Below are 21,485 nucleotides of genomic sequence, written 5' to 3'. Positions count from 1 at the left end.
GGCTACTACATTACAAAATTCATCCAAACATGATCAACATGCTGTTGTTATTTTTTTGGCTGTCACCAGAGAATGACTAATGTGAATGGGGCAAAATGTCTGCTGAAAACCACCACTGTGGAGTGAAAACTGAGACAAGGGGTGCTGCTGCTCCATGATAAGGCATGTCTCCATATTGCAAATGTCATAAAGCAGAAGTTATGCCAACTCAAGTGAGAGGAACTCAAGCATCCAACCTATAGTCTTGATCTCCCCCCATGTGATTATCATGTTTTCAGTCCCTTAAAAAAGGCCTTGAAGGGTCAATGATTCCTGTCGGACAAGGATGTGCAGCATGCACTTACAAACTTCTTCACACAGCATGACACAGTATCTTCAACCTGATGCATAAATGGGATGATTGCCTCATTGCTAACAGTGATTTTGCCTTATTGCCATACTGATTCTGGATTATGTAGCCTTCAAATGGAACCTTTTTCATCACCTCTTATACCTTCCCCATGTGCAGAAACATGTTTTGTGCCCCTCATCTCATGCAAATTCTTTGACTGCAAAGCCCCACATCTTCCACTGCATTTACACGGAAGCTCAAACATGTTACAGATAATATTTGATTTTTAACTGTTTCTGTTTCTTTTGGACCTCCAATAATTAGGTTTATTTATTCATTTATTCATCCACATTCAAGTACTTGCATAGAATCAACATTGTCATAATTCAATTTAAAATAGATTTCACCTAGTAGACTTGAGATATTTAAAAACATAGATACTAGACATTACTACCTAAATAATTTAGGCCTGAAAAAACAACCCACAAACTAACAGAACCACTGAGTTGTACACAGGCACACAAAAAAGAATCAAAGCTTCATTAGGTTTCAAATCAATCTTCCTTCAAGCTACAGCACACATGCACACATAGATACACATACACACATGCACACTTGTACTGTTATACTGTGTGAACTGAATATACAATGTGCATGAATACTCTAGCTCAAAAATGTATTCATACAAAAGTTAACACAGTTCTCATTCTTTTTTGTGTACCAGTCAACTATTCATCACTTCCACTATTAGGTAAGGTGTTACCTTTCCTAAATTATTTACATTCAGAAGTTTCCACACCATATTTACACTATTAAGAGATTACGCTGGATTTCAACAGTGGATAAACTGAAAATACTGTTCACAATCTTTTCGTAACTAACAGATAAATGTTGATTTCAAACCAAGAATTCAATAACTTAAGGGACTCTGTATTTTGTAGCTTCAGTTTATTCACATATTTTCCACAGTTTGTGAAAGTTGTGTCATTTTTATAAAGTACAAAATTACAACGCACATTACTGGGTAGGTCATTTCCATATATTGTACAAATAGTAGTGACCATGGCACTGATGTGTTGGTCCAATGTAAAAATCTGTTGAGGTAAAACTACAATCATCATTTCACCTGAGAGCAGAGGTGCAGTAATGTGTCCAGGACATCAACATCATTGCTCAAAATTAGTTTGCAAAATAGGAGAGATGACAATAGTGAAGCTGTTGATATTGCAATAACTACCTAGCTAATACTGAGAGTTTTCTAAAAGAGTCCATTCAACTCTCTGCATGATGTTCCATTGGTCATAATTGTGATCTCTTGCTATGATATAGAAAGTGTCAGTTTCACAATTACAGTATAATTTCACTTTTCGGTGAAAAATATGGTAACAAATGGTTGTCTTAGGCTACCTTTTCTTTACATCATGGTTACATTTAACTGCATTCAATATCTCTCCCTCCTCCCCCCCCCCCACTATCTCTCTCTCTCTCTCTCTGTCTCTCTTATATCCACCCCCCCCCCTTTCCCCTATTCATCACACATTATACAAAACTACTGCACATTGCAAAATTTTTCTATGGAGTGGAAGATATGTCAAGCAGACACAAATTCATGTACTGTTATGGCCAATATTATTATCTGTTGGATTCTTAACATCACTGGGTGACCGATTATGCAGAGCGAGTCACTAACTATAGCCACCAAGAATAACTCTGAAAATATGATTGGAGCTGAAAAGTTTGTGGGACAAAAGTTGCATGGGACAATGGGGGGCATAATACAACATTGGCTTTTTGTTGCTAGGTGGGGTCGCTACAGAGATATGAAGGTCAGCTTTGTTTTTTTCAATGGGATGCTACAGTTTGGTACTTATCTCCTGATAGCGGCTATCAAGATGAATCCAATGATGTGTAACGGTAAGGTCTTTGAAGGTCAACGAAGGTCACAAAGGTGGCATGAACATCCACCTACAGAAGGTGTTCGAAGTGATGACCACTGGTATCAATGCAATGCTGCAATTTTCTTATCATTGATTGACTGGTATCCCTTATCACATTGGCACTTACTGAAGCACAAGCTCTGACAATTCTCTCTCACATATCTTCAGGTGCAGTTGGAACATCTTTATAAACAATATATTTTACAAATCCCCACAAGAAAAAAATCCAGAGGCATCACGTCTGACAAACGAGCTGGCCATGACACATCTCCTCCCATCCCATCCAATCCAACTCATTTCTAGCCATCAGTGAAAAACGTGCCGGACATGCATTGTGTAGATACCACATTCTGTTCCTTGTTCCTAAAGGTATTTCTTCCAATAACAGACCTAATGTTTCTTGCAGGTGTACTTCCTACCATTAAGATTTCCTTTGATGAAATAGCGGCCTATAATTCTCTCCTCCAGAATTTCACACCATACATTCACCGACCACGCTTTTGGTGTGCAACTTGCTGCAGCCAACATGGATTTCCAATTGCCCAATAATGCATGTTATGGAAATTAACATTTCCGAGGTTTGTGAATGTGTCACCCCTCTGAATGTGAAGTTGAGCCCATCAGTAGAATTCAATGCAACACATACAATACTTACCAGTTATTTCTTGGTGGAGACTGATATGGTAAGGATGATATTTATGGTGATGCAGAACACAAACAACACTACAATGGCTCACGCCAGAGTCCATTGTGATTTGACACAAACTAATGAAAGGATCTCAAACCACAGTGGCAAGAGTACCAATTTCCTCTATTTTCTTGTCAGTAATTTTCCTTTTCTGGATATGTTTCCAATGTATTAAAGATCCAGTTGTTCTCAATTTACCATACACGTATTTAAATGTACGATGTGTAGGGTGAGTAAGTTGAGGATATCTTTCAGTGTAGAAGTCTCTAGTTCTCACTGCATTTCTTTGGCATTCTTCGTAAATGAGAAGCATATCGACTTGTTCTTCAAAGGAATATATCATTCACATTCGCTTGATTCGATGATACTAGTCTTGCCATTCCTATTAGTGTTCTATTGTGAAACTTTCGAATGGTGTTTACATGTCAATGGCATGTTAGATGGACATGCCATATTTGGCAAATATTTACTATTTGCATGATATATGAGAGAGAATTGTCATTGGATTCATCTTGATTGCACCTAGCAGAAAATAAGTACCAAGCTATACCATCCCATTTAAATAAAAAAATTGACCTTCATATCTCTGATGCAACCCCACTTAGCAACAAAACACCAATGTCATATTACGGTCCCCACTGTCCCATGCAACTTTTGTCCCACAAACTTTTCAGCTACTATCACACTTTCAGAGTTATTCTAGGCGGCAATAGTTAGTGACTCACCCTGTATACCATTATGGCTGAGTGGCTCACTTCTTTCTGTCATACTTAGACTGTGTGATGGGCAGTGCAAGGCATTTCTTCTTCCAGTATTATATTAACATTTTGGTTTTTTTATTGGATCTATAAAGAAAATACAATCTGTGGGTTGGATAAAATTGTATTATATACACTGATACACGCCTATTTCAAATTAAATAATATTCTTTATGCTGTACGGACTTGTACATTTAAGTTACCTGTACTTTCCTACAGTAAGAGCATTGCAGTTTGGCTTAAAAATGCACATAAAATAACTTATACAATAGTAAGTTTTATATCAAAAAAGTCTTGAGAGATTTTTTTGAAAATATTCTTACTGTTTATCTCTCTCAAGTCTGATGGGAGTTTTTCTTGGGCTTTTGCTCCTGCATATGACAGCTTTGATGTGAACTTCATGGTATTGTGTATCTTTGTTTTGGAGGTACCTTCCCATAAAATTACATCATAACTTAATTTCAAATGGATTAGTGCATACTATATGAGTTTCACAATTTTTGTGTCTTTTAGACAGCCACGTTTGTGCAGCATGTATAGGTTTGAGCTGAGTTTTCTACATATATATTCTAACTGCTTATCCCAATTTACATTTTCTTTGGTTATTATTCCAAGAAAGTTTGTACATTTGCAGTTTTCTGCTATGCACTCATATTAATTGTGTTGTTGTTGAATTTGTAATTTAGACAAAGTATTTTATTACTGTTGTTGTTCAAATTTAATTCAGTAAAACTTTGGATAGCATTATTTACTTTTAAGCTGCCTTTTATTTCTAGATCTTTTGTCTCTTCATCCATGAACAGTACAGTTGTGTCATTTGCATAAGTAACTATACTTGCCATAATTAATTATGTTTGGAAAAAAGGTAAAATGGTCATCGAAGAGATTTACAGCATTATTCTGTCCTGATCTAGTTTTTTAAATCATAAACTGTATTTTGCTTTTTCCTATGAGTTTGATGGTGTGAGATTTGTATTCTGACATTTTCATTTCCATATTCTGTTGTTGAGTGGAATGCAAAGGTTTCAAAGTGTAGATGTGTAAAACATATAACGCATGACTTCCAGTTAAGGTTCTTATCAGTATAAACACTGAAGAATTCAAAAAATTGTTTAATTTATTGATTTTTTCCTTCATACATTACTTCTAATAGTGTGGTCAGGCTTTGGGCAGTACTTAATAGCATATACTGTGTTTTACTTAAGTTCAGTGCTAGTTCATTTATGGACAACCACTTATTAATTTTCAAGAAAATCTTCTTTATATTTTAGAATGTTGATTTGCGACATTCGACTAGAATTTCTGCTGGTACAACAACTAACATGAAAATGGAATAATGTTAACTGAAAAAGATTGAGAAATCCATGCATTAATGTGTATTGGCAGTTGACAAAAAATACAAGAATCAACTTTTGTTGGCATGATCAAAGAATGGGTTGTGTTACAGTGCCAAAGGATAAATTAATAGTTACAAGAAATACATTTTTGGGATGGAATAAAAATAATGGAATAAAAAAACACTCTCAATGTATAGTGGTAGCATTAGGGTCAGAAGTTCGGTAACTCAGCATACAGAATTTCACATTTTTTCCAAGCACAAACTCACACTTACTTAGTCACACATTCCTGGCACCATCACTTGGCTGGGGTGAGGTATTGTGTTTAGCAAAGAAGGTGTGATGAACAAGAAAGGTGGTGGGGAAAGAGAATGTGAACGCCAAGTCTTACCCTATCTCATAAGAGAGCAAAAGAAAACTGACAGTTTCACTTCATTACCTATTTCTACACCATGAGCACTATGTAAAATCTACTGCCATATGGTATATGATACATCATTCATAGTACAGATTGCAGAAACCAAAGCATAAATAGGTCAAGTATTCACCTGTTGTGCTTGTAAAGCACTCCAAGCATTCCATGACAGGACAGCAGGCATATATGTTTCAAGCATGGTGAGGCGATCTCTGGCTTGGAGTTCACGGTCCTCCAAATCTCTTTGTCGCTGTTCATATTTACGTATGAGTTCACGGAGCTGTTCTGCATCTTGGGACATTTTGTCCTCAGAGTATGTTTAGATGCTGTAAAAAATTTTTGCTATAATATAATTCAGTAATGAGTTTAAAATAGGAAATAAGTGTTTGAAAGAAAGATGTGCTTGTTAATGGCAAGTGTTTTCACAATTATCTGCAGTTTTATTAACAGCAGTTAGTAACATAATATAGAGAAAAATTAAAAATTTAAATGTCAGTCTAGTAATATCTACAATACTTTGGCAGCTTAAAATGCTTCTTCTCTCTTACAACCAATAAGAGCACTGACTTACTTGGCTTTCCAGAAACACTATCACAGATTCCCAGTGCAGCATTTGTCTGTCTGCTCTTGCCTACTTTACCAAATAAAGAAACTGCAAGTGAAGAGACAACTAAATGAATCTTTCACTCTTTAGCAGGGTATATTCCATTGTGAAACTCCCTCACAGATTAAAACTGTCTGCTGGAACAACACTCAAACCCAGGAAAAACAAAAGCCAAGCATCCAGTTTCAAGCCCAGATCCAGAATATAGGATGTTCCACAAGAAACTAGCCAAAACTGGGACAAATGGGGTAAATCTAATAGACAATATAGTACTTCAACAATAAAGATCAGATACCGCTTCAGGTTATAGGTTCTGAGGAGGAGTCACACCAAACTACATAATACACTACATTTCTAAAAAAAAATGAAACAGATTTTAAATTATCAGGGCACATTTTGAACATTTAACAAAGCAATTTACATAATGACAGAAGTTTATGGAAAAGAAATTGTAGAGGCAAGGACTTACTGCATCAAAGTCAGTGGGTTTGTGTCCTGCTTCCTCCAAGATTTTTTTTATTCACCTTCATGTTTTCTAAGAGAGTCTGCGACTTTATTATTAATTTAATAAAAATACGTTCTGGTGCATTAGATGTTACAGACATGCAAGGCACCCTCTCTCAGGAGAAAGTGCTCCACTGTGTAAACATTCCAGAGAGTGTGGAACAATGAACTGCAAGATTATTTTCTATGCACTTCCTGATTCAACTGAAATTCAGTATTTATTTATTCATCCAAAAATCACACCCACAGCACAAAATCTGTGATGTCATGGAAACATCACTGTTTTGTCGTGCAATCTCAAAAATGTTGCAGATTGAACACACAGAAAATACTGAATGTCTCAAGTTTAGAACCGAAAACACAAGAATCATTAACCATGCAGTGAAGCTAACAAACGCAGCACTAAAGATGTCTCCAAAACGTATCTTTTGGTATGAAATGTTGTGATAAAGCCTCAGAGAATGTGATGTCAGTGGGTAAGTACACTACCTAATTATCTTGGAATCAGCTTTTCGTGTTATTTAGTGATTTATTATGAAATGGAACAAAGATACAGTATATAAACTTTTGTCTAGGGTGTGATATTGCCCCAATTACCTTGAAATCTTGGTTGTGGTGATATGACTGATTTGTATCGTGGCTTGAGATATAGGTTATTTGCGATCAATACAAATTGCAACCTCCCCCAGTAAGGAATCCACGAGCTATGCCTTAATAAAATAGGGCCTACTGTAAATCTTGGAACCAGCAACCCCTTCATTAAGTGTTTAGGGAACTGTAGAGAAGAAAAAAGGATTTAAAAAGCAGTACAAATATTAAGTGTGCAGTAAGCTATAAGTGGGTAACAGTTTAAAGCAACATATTTGGAAGTTACATGTGTAAAGAGAAATGAATAGAAGCGTTAAATATATACTGTGTGGTGGTGGAAAATCAGTGGTAGAAAGCAAAGAATTTCGTCAAGTGTGCATAAAAATTATAAAATGAAAGGCTCAAGAGGAGAAACAGTGGAAGAAGTAAATGTAAATTAAATCCAGACTAATGATACAAGTGACAGAAATCCAAAAATCATCTCCAAAATTTAGCAACATGTTCACTGGTAATGACATTTGAATGTTACAAGTGGTAAATAAAGGTATTTGTTACTGCGGCATTTGTCATTGTTCACAACAGTACGTTCCTTTTTCACTTCTGAAACTATTTCAGTAAACCACATGAATAAATTGAACCCAAACATTTCCTTTTTCACTTCTGAAACTAACTAATTAAATAATTCAGTAAACCACATGAATAAATTGAACCCAAACAAAGAATTAGCATAACAAATAATGCTCATCATATTTTTAAAGAATCTTCCCCAAATATACAGGGTTATTACAAATGATTAAAGCGTTTTCACAGCTCTACAATAACTTTATTATTTGAGATATTTTCACAATGCTTTGCACACACATACAAAAAGTCAAAAAGTTTTTTTAGGCATTCACAAATGTTCGATATGTGCCCCTTTAGTGATTCGGCAGACATCAAGCCGATAATCAAGTTCCTCCCACACTCGGCGCAGCATGTCCCCATCAATGAGTTCAAAAGCATCGTTGAAGCGAGCTCGCAGTTCTGGCACGTTTCTTGGTAGAGGAGGTTTAAACACTGAATCTTTCACATAACCCCACAGAAAGAAATCGCATGGGGTTAAGTCGGGAGAGTGTGGAGGCCATGACATGAATTGCTGATCATGATCTCCACCACGACCGATCCATCGGTTTTCCAATCTCCTGTTTAAGAAATGCCGAACATCATGATGGAAGTGCGGTGGAGCACCATCCTGTTGAAAGATGAAGTCGGCGCTGTCGGTCTCCAGTTGTGGCATGAGCCAATTTTCCAGCATCTCCAGATACACGTGTCCTGTAAAGTTTTTTTCGCAGAAGAAAAAGGGGCCGTAAACTTTAAACCGTGATATTGCACAAAACACATTAACTTTTCGTGAATTGCGAATTTGCTGCACGAATGCATGAGGATTCTCTACCGCCCAGATTCGCACATTGTGTCTGTTCACTTCACCATTAAGAAAAAAATGTTGCTTCATCACTGAAAACAAGTTTCGCACAGAACGCATCCTCTTCCATGAGCTGTTGCAACCGTTCCGAAAATTCAAAGCGTTTGACTTTGTCATCGGGTGTCAGGGCTTGTATCAACTGTAAACGGTAAGGCCTCTGCTTTAGCCTTTTCTGTAAGATTTTCCAAACCGTCAGCTGTGGTACGTTTAGCTCCCTGCTTGCTTTCATTCGTCGACTTCCGCGGACTACGCGTGAAACTTGCCCGCACGCGTTCAACCATTTCTTCGCTCACTGCAGGCCGACCCGTTGATTTCCCCTTACAGAGGCATCCAGAAGCTTTAAACTGTGCATACCATCGTCGAATGGAGTTAGCAGTTGGTGGATCTTTGTTGAACTTCGTCCTGAAGTGTCGTTGCACTGTTATGACTGACTGATGTGAGTGCATTTCAAGCGCGACATATGCTTTCTCGGCTCCTGTCGCCATTTTGTCTCATTGCGCTCTAGAGCGCTCTGGCGGCAGAAACCTGAAGTGCGGCTTCAGCCGAACAAAACTTTATGAGTTTTTCTACATATCTGTAGTGTGTCATGACCATATGTCAATGTATGGAGCTACAGTGAATTTATGAAATCGCTTCAATCAGTTGTAATAGCCTTGTATAATCAGACATCTCAGAAATCAATGACCTCATTCAGAATTAAGTATTACACTTACTTACAATTTGTACAACACACAGTAACAACAATATAAGAAACTTACTTCAGACCACAGGATGTTTCCGTCACAGCCAGGTGTCAATGAAGGGCAGAACATATAATGTTGTTCTTTGTCATTATACTTGCATAATTTGGATGATCCAGCTGAAACAATTTTGTTTTTATGTTCATCATAGTTTCATTAAATATGAGAAAGCAATGCACTATAAATCTGTATTTTCAAGTGACACAAAATTACTCAGTGACATTATCAAGAGATTATCTATTGAGATTTAATGAAAGACAACTGCCCTCCCTCCGAAAAAAAGAAAACAATGATAATATCTTCACAAACAAAAGACTAATCCTGCCCCTCTACACACACTGATGTATGAGTTGAATATCAATTTGAAGAAAGGCAGAACATGTAAAAGATACAGGGTGTCCCACATAAAATCAGTATGCCTCATGTACTGGTAAATCATCTCTAGTCGAATTGCTTGTGAAGTGGTAACACTGTCTCAAAAGTTAGGTACACTGCATCTATTATAAACATGTAACTACATTTCTTTTTACATTACTATTATCTATTCTGTTTTAGTTAGTTCATTGTTATTTGAATCTCAGATGTGAGGTGTAGCAGATTTATGTGGCACACCTTGTTTTTGCTTATTGACTAGCAGCAAGTATATCCACTGCCTACCTTCAATTCACATTTTGTTTCCCCATGGTATGTGTCAATGTCAGAAACAACTAAGGCTGACCCACATCTGTTCGGCAGTAAAATAATACTGTCAAATTTCAAACTCAGTAAAAGAAACTACAGGTACTAATCAGAAAGTGGTGGAATTAGTATGTTTTATGATCAAAATCATTGTTTATCAATAGTTTCGAATAAAATTATTTTGAGAGAAATTGTGCTTTGTTTTCTCCAGCTAACCCCCCTCCCCTTTCACAGTATTGGCTTATCCCTTAACATTGTGTCACAAATTGGATAGCTTTATGCAGTGCCTGATTGTAAAATAAGATATTCTGGTACTATGGCCTTCCAGGATGTGTTTTTGAAATGTAGACTTCTCAAAATATTATCTTAACAATTTTCTAAGAATTTTAAAAATTTCAATAAAACATTTGTTTCACACCACTTCAACTGTAGCAGAAGTTCTATTACATCACTTCTCAAAATCTGCAGTCATGACGTGACAGTGCATAACGACACAAATCAAGCACTGGTTTTGTAAATACTAAGCATTTTAAGTGCATTTTTCAATCTAATTCTTTATTATCAATATAATCTTTACAATGTTACTACATTCTCCTTAGAGAAACTTTGTCCTCTGTTCAGTTGGAAACTCAGTTGGGTCATTCTATGTAGCTGCTTCATCATCACAGTTTTTCCCCCACCTACCTTAATTGATGATAACAATGCCTCAGGAAACCACATCCATTATACTTATATTTAACACTGTCTACATTGTTATACTTGGATAACCAGTATCAATCCATGATACAGCCCTGGGATACATACAGCTAATTACTGCGAACTGGAACAGTTTGTCATCAGGATGAGGATCCCAAGAAAATTTCTTTGATTTTTTAAAAATTATTATTGTTCATTAATGGCAGCTGCAGTCAGAACAATTTAATATCAGTTGTAAATTCAGATGAAAGTGATTTTTGTCTGGAAGAAGTCGTTTAATTTCAATTAATGGTACTTCATCATCTCTAAGAAGACAGACAATCAAAATAACCAGTTCTCTACATTTGTGTGAAGCTATTCGAATACAGACTGGCCCAATACCCCAATCAGATATAAAACATGGTTACTTTTGTGCTCTTGTTTTGCAATGTGTAAACCACAAAGTGTGGTGATATCAAAGATATTTCTAATTAGATTGCAGGTAACAGCATATTTACAGTCTACAGCCATTATAAATGTGATATTACCCCAAAAATGGTACAATAATAAACATAGTATCTCTAAGGGTTAATTTTTCTAACAACTTTTGCTGACCTAAAGGTATCAGCACAAGTGGTACTGCACTTTCAGTCAGCAGAAGACAGCTAGAGTATATGGGTAGTTCTATATTCACAATATGCTTTCCCAGGGGTCAGCAAGTAATTTCAGATTGGGTCCGGATATTTTTGAAAATTTTTATTGAGGTCCAGAAGAACTATCTCATGTCCCTTACTAACTCTTTATTTTAATTTTTACTCACAAATTAATATGAAATACAGCAGATAGGCACATCTGTGTTCAAAAACACATGAAAAAGCTCACACTCCTTACTAATTTTTTATTTTCATTTTCACTCTCAAACTAATGTGAAATAGAACAGATAGGCATATTTGTATTAAAAAATCCTGAAAAGCTTATATTGTCCACTATTTTTTTTCTCTCACAAAAACTATGAAATAGAATAGATAGGAATATTTATATTAAAAAATCAGTGGGAGAAATTACATTTGCTGTCTTCAGCCAGTTCCTTAAAATTACGTTCACATGGGGAGCAGCTTCTGTGAATAGTGTCTTCAAGGTGGGCAGCCATTAATCTTGAGCAACATTTGTTCTTCAAAAATTAATTTTTGTAAATGAAATTCAAATACATGTGGAGCCAAACATAGTAGAATAGAATAGAACAGAATAGAATCTTTATTTGCCTTTCAGTATGTTTTCCATACAATTGGCATCCTCAGTGTGTTCAATACATTTATTTTTAAATTACAATATTTATTATTGTACATAATTGTGCCTGTGCAGGGGAAGCAGATATGCATGCATAAAGTAGCCAGGTATGTGGCTAATTTTTTGCCAATTCCTTATTTTTCTGAGACATGTTTAATCCAAAATTCTTCAGTGGATGCAGTTTTATATGTTCGCAAGGAAATGTCTTACTGCAAGACTATTATCTCCATTTGCAGTGAAGACTTTGAAAGGTAGAACAGCTTCACACCCAATCCATCCATTCTCCCCCTGAAGAAACTTCAAAAGCAAAATTAAGAAGCGCAACAGCTTCTCTATCTCTGAAGAGTCTTGGAATCTTGCTGCAAATTCCTTAAGATCTGATATATAATTTGAGAATACTAAAATTATACCATATTTACATCAAAAAATTGTTGGAAAGTGAAAAAATTTTGACTTGCAACGTCTTTTTCAAAGACATCAAGCTTGTGACACAAAGAAGACATACTTTGTATCAGATCACATATTAATTTCCCATTTCAGAGCAGCTTAGTATTGAGCACATTTAAATGTTTCAGAATGTCTTTCAAGAAATCCATAGCTAGCGTACTGCATTTTTTTGTGAGGAACTCCAAATGGTTTCTTGTTTCTTCTGAATCCAAGCTTTCTAATAAGGCTGCTACTTCCTCTTTTATTTGCCAAAAATGTTCATAACTTGACATTTACTTAGCCAATGTACACTGTTGTACTGCAGCAAGTCAGAATATATCAAATCACACTCAAAAAGAAACTCTTTGAACGATATGCGCTCTTTACCGATCTTTGCTGGGGCTCCGTCAGTTGATAGAGACATGATCTTATCATAATGAATGCTTTATTTTATCATGTAGTCATCAAAATTCTTGAATAAATCTTCTACATGACTCTTGCTTTTCAATGGAAATTTAGTTAGCAGTTATTACCTAAATTCTTTACTTTCAATATCCAAAAATATACAAAAATGGCCATTCGTTCTTCATCAATAAGTCATATGATTCATCTAGTGTTATGGCACAGCAGGGTGCCTTCTAAAAAAGTTTGAGCAAACTACTTTTATTTTCAGCAGCCAAAATTTCAGTTCTATTCATATTACTTCTTGCTGGCAATGGAATACTTTGAATTGTGGCAACAACATCCTTTCCCTTCTCTTCAAAAAGTGTCACAACCACTTCCAGCATACATTTTTTTACTATTTCAGAATCTCAAATGTCTTCTGGTGTTTATTAAGTGTCCAACACTTATGCATCGCTGCTCCTGCATATTTTTCTTGCTTGCTCATAGAGCAAACAAGGTAGGCTGTGTTTTTTTTAAAAGAAAAGAAAAGAAAAGAAGGAAGATACACCTGGAGCATTTCTTGATGAAATTCACTACAAAGAGGAAAATTTTTAAGGAAATTCTGATGAGCTGATCATAGTGTCACTTTAAATTGCCACTTTTAACAAGAGCAACAGTTCTACTGCATATGAGGCAAAACTGTAACAGCTCCAGGCGTATTAGGCAGCATAAAACAATACTGTTCAGCCCACTCAGTCAAAAACTTCATATTTTCACTATCAACTTCACACTTTCTAGGATCCATATCAATGCAAAAGAAACATTATAAGCCTCAACAATAATGAAATGCTCTGTAGGAGATTGCAACAAGTACTGACAAAGTGACGATAAAATTTGGGTACTTTATTTAGATTCCACATTTATACAAATACTGGCACCTGGCGCATAGCATGTGCTGATGCACCACAAGGGGGCTAGTTCTGAGTCAAAGTGTATGCTGCTACGCACCAAAGGAGCCACCCTGCAAAGAAGGCGCTTCATTGTGTAAGGTCACCCCTGCCTAGTGAACTCGGCCAAGTCTCGTAAAGTAGCTTAACACTATCATTAAAGTTATGAGCACAAAAAATGGTTTTTAAATGAATATGCCTTCTGCAATTTAATACAGGTTTCAGAGGTCACCAGACTCTGAAATCAATTTCCTTGTTCATTAAATAACATACTCATGTTGCACTCTTGTCTACAGAGCTCTTTGTGGATTGGCACAACACGCTGCACTGACTGGCCAGATTGCTCTCTTCTGACCCCACTCTTCAGGACGCTCCCCAGCACTGCACAGAATAGCAACTATGGATTTACCTATAATTAACCATTAAGAATCCCAACTATTCAGCAGTTAATTGTACATTACTATTAAAAAATTATAATTTTTGTGCTCAAATGAATTTTTATCTACAGAAAAATATTTTTTAAATAATTTGAATATGTAATTTATACTTTTAAAATATATTTGGCAGGCCAGTTTTTGACCATCTGTGGTCCAGACCTGGACCACGGTCTGCCAGTTGCTGACCACTGTACTATACCAATAAACGAACAGTTGGTTGGTTGGTTTGGGGGGATTAAAGGGACCAGACTGCTACAAACAAACAGGTGGATGGCTAGTGGCTCAGAGGGAGGTAGCCAGTTTACCAGCTAGGAATGTGGGGAGGAGGGGTGCCAAGTGTACAGGCTGGACAAGTGATACACAGATGTCAGAGCCAGGGTGGGACAGTGCATACTGAAGTTGAAGTGGGGACATGAACTGAGAGAAAGTGATAGGAAGGAGGAAAGGGAGAGTGGGACAGGGAAACTATTGGCTGGAGGGTACAGGGACAGTGGGATCCAGGCCAGGACAGTTACAGAAGCAATTAATCCATTGTAAGGAGAACTCCCATCTGTGTAGTTCAGAAAAGCTGGTGCTCAAGGGAAGGATCAAGATTGACCTGTTTGTGAAGCAGCAATAGAAATTGAGCTTGTTATGCTCAGCTGCGACTTGTGACACTGGTAGACAACTTCATTTTTGGCAACAGTTTGGCAATGGCGATTCATCACGAGGGACAGCTGGTTTTTAGTCATAGTCATAGTCATTTTTAGTCATATCAACATAAAAAGCTGTGCAATGTTTGCAGTAGAGCTAGTACATGACATTGCTTTCACAGGTGATTGGCCTCTGTCGGGGTATGAGAAGCCTGTGACAGGGCTGGAGTAGGAAGTGCTTGGCTGGCATGTGGCCAGCAAGCAGCCAGCAAGTGCTAGTTCAGGGAAATACTACTACTGAGCTCAGGCATGTCGAAATGGATGCCCGTCACATCAGGATATAGTAATCAGTTACTGGCTGTCTCTGTACAGGTACATTTTTAAAGTGCTCAACAAAGGTGCAAGGGGGACACTGAGAGTGTTGCTAACTGGGCTCTCTTAGAGAACCTGTTTGTTGTTTTATTCATGCATGTGTCAATGTTGCACCCTGCCATGATCCCATCACAGGACAGCATGAAACAGGAAGGCTCAAAATGTATAAACACCCTTAGCTGCTTCTGATCATGTTCAGTTTCGTCAAATGATCTTGAATGGTCTCTAGTGGTTCCACCTTGTACACCACAGAAAAAATTGTGGTCCACCCTACTCTCAAAAGGAGGGGGGGGGGGGGGGGGGGGAGAAACATGTTCAGTGGGGTTGCAGGATCAAAATATCCTTAAAGATTGTTTGAAAGATCCAGGGGGTGTCAACAGTGTCAAAGGTCATAAAGAACACCATCCTGTTGCTCATCGCACTGCAAACTGTCATTTTCACGTGTGAAATGTGTGGAAGTCAATGTCTCAAGAGAAGGGGTGTTTTAAAGGACATCATTTATACCACCGCCTCAGACTTTTTCAAGTCGATATTAAGTGGTGGTATGTCTGAAATGTTCTTCTCAGCCAACCATAAAAAAATCACAGGATTTCAACTCTGGGTGCTGCAGTTCTGACCGCCATATTAGGGGAATCATAAGAAAGAGTGAAATGTGAGTACAAGGGAGTGTGATGACCTCCCCATCATGTGACACATCCATAATGGTGTTGGAAAGAATTGTGGTGAAATTTGGTGGATGTGGCATCATTAAGGTATCTTACATCTCACATGAACTTCTGAGCTCTGGCTTTTTTCTTTTTTCACATGTGTTGACACTTTCCTGTTTGAAAAGCCGCCAAGCCAAGGATAATGTTGTAGGATGCCATGCTTTTGCGCCATGACAGAGGAAGGTTTTAGGCACATTTGGGCCAAATTGCAAACTTATGTATCATAATGGGGGGCAATTATGAGGTTTCAAAAAAGTGACACTGTTAGTATGTCACACAGTGTACTTTTCCTTTGAAGGGAAGGTATACAAACAAATCTGCAGCACAGCCAAGAGTATCTGCATGGTAATCCCCCTCTGCCAACGTGTTTATGAAGCATCTAGAGGAAACCCTGGTAGCCTAGTGTGACTCCCAGCATTTAGCTTGGTTCAGGGTCACTGATGGTATCTTCATGATCCAGTCTCACAGTTAAGACACCCTAATATCGCTCCTTCACAGCCACAACTCTTTTCTCATTTGATTTGCATATTTTTCATCAATCGATTGTGCCAGTTTCTTGTATATTGAACACCATCTCTCTGATTGCTCCTCCCACATCTCTGTCCACATTAAATCCACACAAGAAAATACCATGGAGAACATCTCTACAGAGACAAGAACTCCCTTGTCCAATATACTGATGGTCTCACAAAGGCCTTCAAAGACACATACTGCCCCCCCCCCCCCCCCAATCTAATCAGCAAAAAGATTTTCTGTGCCAAATCCTTACACATCCCCAATCTCCCTCCCCCTCCCCACCCCCTACCATCCCCAGGAATCAGCTACAAAGGAGGGCCCCTTGTAATGGGACATCCCCCTCTAGCATTACTTTTCCTCAACAGTAGTTGTTAATACCACCATTATTTTTCAAATTTTGAATGGGTCAGTATTATTTCAGTTGCTTTTCTGACAACTTTCATATAACTTTATACACAGTATGTTATATTTCAAGCTAAAATTTATGAAAGTGAATTACTTAATTACTTTATAAAAATGTACAGTTAAAACAATCTCTTTAGAAACACTTGGAATTACAAACTACTGGTATACTTAAAATTTCTATTATTATTTACGCAATACTGTAATAGTTACTAAGTTCATTTCTGGATTCATTTATGAAATAATAATCAAAAGAAAAATGCAACAGAAACTAGTAGAAATTCATTTGTTAAGAAAAATTGTAAACCCTTTGAAATATGGTTACTTCCGCAAAGTGTGAGATTCGTAAGCATGCCTCTGATGTGATCAGACACATTATTTAATTTGGTGTGAACAATGTAATTCTGGCTTTGTTAACAAGAAAAATCAAAAAACTGTATTATATACTAAAACGTGAAATAATATATTCATGTAAACACAAAAATTCTGCAACAACAATCTTCAAATTTAAAATGAATTTTGTGTGTATGTTTGTGTTTGTTTGTGTGTCTATCGACCTGCCAGTGCTTTCGTTTGGTAAGTCACATCATCTTTGTTTTTAGATATATTTTTCCCATGTGGAATGTTTCCCTCTATTATATTCAAATTCATTTAGATCAATTCAACTATGAGGACCTAAAATGTGAGAATTTCAGCTTAAGAATCAGACCCTAGACTAGAAGAACTGGAGCAACTCTACATGAAAAGCTAAGTAAACTAGAAAGTTTATTTTAATCTTTGTTCCTCTCAAATCTTCATAAAAGATTAATGTGGACAATAGGTGGAATTTGGAAGGAGGGGGAGATTATAAGTGTGGGCATTGTCCGTGATTAATTGACCAATAATGAAGTTCTGTCTGTTGCAGGAATTGCATTATTTTGTTGATTTTTGAAATTTATATATGAATAAATTTTCGATACATGAAGCAAAACTAAAGGCTGCCCAACAAAGGATCTTTATACTAAAAGTGACAGTGAAGTACCAATAATGACGGACCTGATCAAATGAAAGTGAAGAGGACTTTACAACTACAATCAGGGGCATCAAACAGGAAAGATAAGTACAAACTATCGGTGAAGTCAATTTATTTGTGGTTTAGTAACAAAATGATTAGGGTTGAAAGCAAAAGTGAGGTAGAAATGATAGCTGCAGGATCCAGTCAGGACATGTTTGAACCGAGTGAAATCATAGTCAGTAAAGATACAGTAAAGACTGATGTTCTGCACTTAATTTTGGCAAAACTAGACAAAATGAAGACAGATAACAGCAAATCTAGTGCAGTTAATAATCAATTAACTGAAATAAGAACTGAAAACAACAGCAAAATGGAGAGAGTACAAGACCAAAGAGATCAACTTGGTAATCAAGTTTCAGAGTTAAAAAATGGATTGTCAGAGGGGTCAAAAAGTATGAATGAAAACGTTGATATGAAGATAGTAACTGCTCTCGAAAGAACAGATACCACTGATGACCATGTAGCTTCCCTAGAATAAATGATAATTAATTGAAACCCTCAGCTGCCGACAGGTGTTTCTGATATACCTCGATGGGGACAGTTGAAAATGTGTGCCCCGACCAGGACTCGAACCCAGGATCTCCTGCTTACATGGCAGACACTCTATCCATATGAGCCACTGAGGACACAGATGAATAGCGATACTGAAATGTACCTAATAGATATCTGCCCATCCACTCATTACTCACGCACACTAAGGTGATAATTCCCATAAGAGTTCGGACAACCTGTGGGCATTCGCACAGACAAAGGTCAATGGCAGGGTAGCCTTTAACTATATATGAAGATAGTAACTTCTCTCAAAAGAACATATACCATTGATGACCATGCAAGGGTACATTACATATATAGATTGTGGTCAGTTGGGTATGTGGGTCTCATGGGAAGCGTGCAAGGGATAAGTCCCTGCAGTCTCGCTATTCATCTGTGTCCTCGGCAGCTCAGATGGACAGAGCATCTGCCATGTATGCAGGAGATCCTGGGTTCGAGTCCCAGTTGTGGCACACATTTTCAGCTGTCCCCATCGAGGTATATCAGCAACAACTGTCGGCAGCTGAGGATTTCAATTAATTATCACGAAAAAGTTGATGTTTTAGAAAATAAATTTATTGTTTTAGAAAATGAGTTTGTAGCTAAGTCAGCAAAACAAACAAAGAATGTTGATGACATCAGAGTTGAACAGAAGGCGGGAGCACAAAAACTGAGAGACCTGGGAGCTACCACTCAACAACATGTCGCCAGTTTAAACCAAAAAATTTTGAATGTAGAAAACAAAATGCTAACTAATGTAACTATTTTAGATCAAAAAAGTCATCAATTCAGGAAAGTTACATTTAAAAAAAATCTGTGTGCAAACAACAGCATTGCATGGTCCAACACTCCTATCAAAAGTTTTCCATCAGATAATTTACATCCAGCAGATTTTCTGCATCACTGCAGAGGTAGCTTTGTGTCAGGCATGAATGACAATCAGAAAATTAAATTTATTATTAGATTTCTTGATGTCAAAGCTCTGTCAGGAGTAAATTTAAATTTAAGTCAGTGGGAAACATATAAGAGTTTCGAGAAAAGTTTTTAAATAAATTTTGGTCAGAAGTAGAACAGGACAGAATAAAAAGTGAATTTTTGAATGGTCCTAATTATAGGAATAGGGACAGCACTTTGAAAGAGTTTTGTATGAGCCAGCTTAAAAAATTAGCACATTTTGACAAACCATTTGATGAAATGACCTTGATTAATGCACTTAAAAGGAGATTACCAGAAAGACTGCAGTGGGATTTAGTACACAGACCTGAGGATTGTCTTGAACAGTTTTTATGATATGTTGGCAGGCTAGATAGGGCAGTAGAAAGAAGTATGTACTACAATAATAGGAATGATAGAAGTCACAATGGGAGTAATTACAGAAACAGGGATAATGCTAACTTCTATCAGGATCAAAGTGTCAATAGATAGAGAAACTTTGCACAGCAGCAGGACAGGAATAATGAAAATAACCATAGGCATTTTAATAGAAGAAACACTCACGGAAGTAACAACTCTGGAAACAGCAGTTTGCCGCAATGAAAGTCCACAGTTTTGGGGCAAGGAAACATAACAAGCACAGGAGCCCCATAATAACAGTGTTAATGATACGGCACATGTATCTGAAATCGAACAGAAGGAATATCAGGTTTCTCATTTATATTTTGATCAAAAGTTTTGGGATATTATGTTTAATTATGGTGCTAATCACAAACAAGAATGTGAGAGTAGTGAGAATTTTGATGTTGAAAGTACTAATGATTTCTTCTATTAGACAGAAAACTGTGTTGATGAATATAAATCAGGTGATGATTGTATTGGATCTGAATTAGGTGGTATTTTTTATGTATACGTGAATGAGAGATGTGAAGTAACTGAGGTTGGTAAGTCTGAGACACATGGCTTAATGTAAATGAATGTAGATGATGTATGTGACTTTGATGGAGATGACACTTGTATTATCAGAGATATTGATGAAGTAATTTTGTAGGAATATGATGATGATGAGTATCGGGTATTTGTGGAGTTTAAGAATAATAAAGTTTCAGAGTTATTTGCAAATGATGTTGACAATACAGGTAACGTAAGTGATGTATATGCTGTTGTAAGTGAGGGTCATGGAATACCAGTCCATAGTTTTCATTGATGTCATGCAGAGTAATGATCCAAACAATGAAGGTGAGGTATCTGTGAGACAGGAGAACAAAGATGAAAACTTTTTGAAGTTTGTCTGGGACCAGATTCATGATAACTTAGAAAAACATGCATTCTGGAATAAGTTAGCAATGGTTAGTTCAGAATTTGTATGCCAATTGGTGGAATGAAGTGAAACAAGATCTAAGTAGGAAGTGTAATTTTGAGTGTAATGTGTTTTGTGTTCCTTCTGTGATGTTAGTTGTGCCATGGAATCTGTTCATTGTGTTCAATCTTTACTTGACAATGTGAGCAATCAAAGTGATGTTATGAAACCTGTAAAGTTGATAAAACCTTGTGAAGACAGTGTGGATGTAGCATTTGATGAAACTGAAAGTGATCTTTTGCATGAAGTGTCTGACAACAGAGAGGATGATTCAGATTTAGGATCCCCTTACATTAAAATTAAGACTGATCAGTGGGAAGGCAGCTGTTTTTATTTGATTGATACAGGTAGATAGTTTGTGGTATATCTGAACAATTTAGAGAAAAAAATCAAGTATAGTAAGAACTTTGTGGAAATGCTCATTGTGGTGTAAAAATAACACGAGCTACAGGTAAGCAATGCAAACTGGTAAAATCTCAGATACTTTTAACTTTTAGTACAGAAGACAAGATCTTTGAACATGGATGCTTAGTGATCTCTAGTCTGGAAGAAAATATAATTCTTGGTATGGATTGGATAGTGAAAGTTGAGGCTAGTTTTGGATGGAGTGCTAAAGAACTGTTTATTTTGGGGCCTAAAAGTAATACTTATGTGAACACTAATTTCTGTATTTTAAACTGTGTGAAAAGTTGCAACTATTTGCAAAACATTGTGATCCAAGGTGAATACCAGATGTTTTATGACATAAATTTTGATGAGACTGAGGATCAGGATTTTGAA

The sequence above is a fragment of the Schistocerca cancellata genome, chromosome 5 (genome assembly GCF_023864275.1).
Source record: "Schistocerca cancellata isolate TAMUIC-IGC-003103 chromosome 5, iqSchCanc2.1, whole genome shotgun sequence".
Taxonomy (NCBI): domain Eukaryota; kingdom Metazoa; phylum Arthropoda; class Insecta; order Orthoptera; family Acrididae; genus Schistocerca; species Schistocerca cancellata.
The sequence above is the reverse complement of the archived record's forward strand: the minus strand, read 5'-3'. Positions refer to the sequence as shown.